General features: G+C 41.7%; 1 pseudogene; it reads left to right on the top strand.

Moving 5' to 3' along the window:
* The first annotated feature begins 2030 nt into the window (after window positions 1-2030).
* On the top strand, window positions 2031-2849 carry LOC102957113 (annotated as a pseudogene).
* The last annotated feature ends 1327 nt before the right edge of the window (window positions 2850-4176 follow it).

Raw genomic sequence — 4176 nt, 5'->3', positions numbered from 1 at the left:
TCGTGTTGATTTGGAAATTCTAAATCATGGAACCAGATCAAATAACTTTGATCTTTCCAGCTCATTTGTTCATCGTAGCATATGGTTATACCTGCGCAGACTTGAAAATACACTGGCAGATGACAGAACATATGTTACAATTAAAATTTATGGGTTTGGTTCTGATTAATCTGCACAGAGTTGCCTGAAAAGGGAGTAGACTATTGGTAAGCATGGGTGATTTAATGGCTGCTATCTGTTGTTTTTTCTTCAGGAGTTCTAACATATCATATGGGTTTGAAACTGCATTGATGGGTTATTTTATTTTTTAAATAAGAAAGAAAAAAAATAACTAGCCCTGCCTGCAAGCAGATATTATCTGCTTTTCTCTAAATAACTGTTTAAAGCATCTGGCCCAGGATTGTGTAAGAGATTTGTTTTTATGTCTTTGGGAAATATTTAACAGTCTAGTACAGGACTTCTTCGCTTCTTGACTGGATTACGGCAATCATTTCTATCTTGATCCCAGACCACAGTGGGGCACCCCACCCTCAATCCATTTGCCGTAGTCTTACTGGCCCTGTCATTCAAAAAGCAGATCTGATCACCCCAATCCCATGGTTAAAACCCTTCACACAATTTTGGAGAGCTTTTAGGAAAAAGTGCCAAATTAGCTTGGAATGCAACATTCTATCCTAACCTTTTCTCTCACCTCACACGACTCTCGCTCTATATTCTCCTGAACCACGTGTCACTGGCTAAGGTATCACTCAGTTGTGCCTCTCTGCTTTTGAGCCAGCTGCTCCCATGCATGTAAGGTCCTCTCTGAACTCCCTGCCTTTCCATGGCTTGCTCCTATTCACCTTTCAGCCCATGTGCCATCTTCTCTAGAAACCAACCCAAATTTTCTCATCTAGAAAAGGTGACCTCCACAAGTGTTCCAGTAGTACTTGTGCATGTCTCTAGGATGGCAGCTGTCACACTCACACAGCACTGTAATCACAGAGAAGTTCCAAGGGAACATGTTTTATCCAGAGCATAACAAATACCCTGGTATGTAGGGTGCCTGGGTGGCTCAGTAGGTTGAGTGTCTGGCTTCGGCTCAGGTCATGATCTCGCAGTTCGTGAGTTCGAGCCCCGCATCAGGCTCTGTGCTGACAGCTCAGAGCCTGGAGCCTGTTGCAGATTCTGTGTCTCTATCTCTCTCTGCCCCTCCCACATTCTCTCTCTCTCTCTCTCTCTCTCAAAAAAAAAAAAAAATTAAAAAAAAATTTTTTTAATATCCTAGTATGTAGAAGGTACTCCATAAAAATTGATCACATTATGGGGCACCTGGGTGGCTCAGTCAGTTAAGCCTCTGACTTTGGCTCAGGTCATGATCTCGCAGTCTGTGAGTTCGAGCCCGATGTTGGGCTCTGTGCTGACAGCTCGGAGCCTGGAGCCTGTTTCTCATTCTGTGTCTCCCTCTCTCTCTGCCCCTCTGCCTCTCATGCTCACTCTCTCTCTCTCTCTCTCTCTCTCTCTCTCAAAAATAAATAAACACTAAAAATTAAAAAAAAAAAAAAGATCACATTATGAAGGGACAAAGGATGAATGGAGCAATAAAAGTTTGCATTTATAGTATATTTGTTTTTCTAGTTATACCTTTAGACATTGATAATTCTTGAATTTTCCATTTTGTTTTTTTTTTAATTTTTTTGATATTTATTGTTGAGAGAGAGAAAGCGTGTGAGTGGGGAAGGGGCAGGGAGAAAGGGAGATACAGAATTCAAAGTGGGCTCCAGGCTCCAAGCTGTCAGCACAGAGCCTCACACGAGGCTCAAACTCACGAACTATGAGCTCACTGACCTGAGCTGTAGTTAGATGCTACCGCTGAGCCACCCAGGTGCCCCCTGAATTTTCCATTTTGAAAGGATCTTAATGATCAGGAATTATTTCTTCCCTTTCTACCATTTTGAGAAAACAACATAGATTTAAGAACCAAGCTGAACTAAAAGAAAGTTTACACAAGCTAAGAACTGAAGAATGCTCTTTTCATGGCTACCACAGCCATGGCTCCTGGTCCCAAGAAGCATCTCAAGTGTGCAGCAGTTCTAAAGCAGTGGATGCTAATAATTTGACCAGTGTGTTTGTTGCTCATCCATCTACCAGGCCCCAAGAGCTGAGAGAATGTCTTCTCCTCATCATTCTCCAAGGAACACACTTAAGTATGCTCTGACAGGAGAGGAAATAAAGAAGATCTGCATGCAGCAGTCCAATAAGGTTGATGGCAAAGTCCAAACTGATACAACCTACCTTACTGGCTTAATAGATGTCATGGGCATTGACAAGACTGAAGAGAATTCCTATCTCATCTGTGACACCAAGGGTCCTTTGCTGTTCATTATATTACACCTTAGGAAGCCAAGTACAAGTTGTGTGAAGTAAGAAAGGTCTTTCTGGGCACAAAAGAAATCCCTCATCTGGTGACCCATGATGCTCACACCAACTGTCCCCCTGATTCCTCACCAAAGTAAATGAAACCATTCAGATTGATTTGGAGACTGGACAGATTACTGATTGCATCAAGTTTGACCCTGGTGACCTGTATATAGTGATCAGAGGTGCTAACATGTAAAGAATTGGTGTGACCACCGATGAAGAGAGACATCTTACATTCTAGTTCTTTCGGCGTTGTTCCCGTGAAAGACACCAGAGGCAACAGCTTTGCCTCTCAACTCTCCAACATTTTCATTATTGGCAAAGGCAACAAAACATGGATTTCTCTTGCCTGAGGAAAAGGGATCCACTTCACCATTGCTGAAGGACAGACAAGACACTGGCAGTCAAACAGAACAGTAGGTGAAATGATCTCTAGTGATGTGACCTGAAGGGTCTTTGTACCTAATTTAAGATAAGATGGCACAAATAGACCCATAAATACGGAGAACAAACTGATGTTTGGCAAAGGGGAGAGTTTGGGGGGGGGTGCAAAATGGATGAAATAGAGTGAAAGACACAGGCTTTCATTTATGGAATGAGTAAGTCATTGGGATAAAAGGCACAGCATAAGGAACACAGTCAATGGCACTGTAATGGTGACAGATTGTGGCTACACTTGTGATAGGCATAGCATAACATAGATGTTGTTGAATCACTATGTTACATACTTGAAACAAATGTCACATTATGGGTCAACCATATTTCAATTTTTTAAAAAGATAATATGGCAAGGCACCTGGGTGGCTCAGTTGCTTAAATGCCTGACTCTTGATTTCAGCTCAGATCATGATCTCACAGTTCGTGGGATCAAGCCCCGCAGTGCAGAGACTGCTTGGGATTCTCTCTCTCCCTCTCTCTCTGCCTCTCCCCTGCTTGTGCTCTCTTTCTCTATCAGAATAAACAAACATGAAAAAGAAGTTTTTTAATAAAAATAAAAATAAAAAAAAGATAGGGGTGCCTGGGTGGTTCAGTCAGCTAAGTACCCGACTCTTGATTTCAGTTCAGTTCATGATCTCACAGTTCATGAGCCTGAGTCCCACAAGTTCATGAGCTTGTGCACTGACAGCACAGAGCTTCCTTGGGAATTCTCCCTCTCCTTCTCTCTGCCCCTCTTTGGCTCATACTCTCGCTCTCAAAAATAAATAAGCATTTTAAAAAAAGATAATACGGCACAATTAGAATAAAAAAACAAAGAATTGAAGAATGCCATTTCAGAACTAAGTATTAGTTCTGAAACCATTTCAGAACTAAGTATTAATGAATTACACAGGCATCATTCGAATGGTCCTGTGATCCCCTGCATGGCACACAGGTCACCTATTGGCCAACACAAAACCTAAAATAAAAATACCAACTCTAGTTCGTGACCAGTGAGCTGCCTCCAGTTATCCCATAGATATTGGTAATTTTCAGGATAAAATCATTTTAAATTAACTTGAATACAAAGGAATTAACATAAAATTCTTAGCAGTTTTGGAAAAAGTATGTTATTAACTTGAACCAGTAATAGGGTTTACAAATCCTTCTCATATTTAAAATAATCCAGGGGCACCTGAGTGGCTCAGTCAGTTAAGCGTCCGACTTCAGCTCAGGCCATGATCTCACAGCTCTTGAGTTCGATCGAGCCCCACATCGGATCCACTCTCAGCGCAGAGCCCACTTCGGATCCTCTGTCTCCCATTCTCTCTCTTTCTCTCAAAGATAAATAAAGATTTT

The sequence above is a fragment of the Panthera tigris genome, chromosome F3 (assembly GCF_018350195.1).
Source record: "Panthera tigris isolate Pti1 chromosome F3, P.tigris_Pti1_mat1.1, whole genome shotgun sequence".
Lineage (NCBI taxonomy): Eukaryota > Metazoa > Chordata > Mammalia > Carnivora > Felidae > Panthera > Panthera tigris.
The sequence above is the reverse complement of the archived record's forward strand: the minus strand, read 5'-3'. Positions and strand labels throughout refer to the sequence as shown.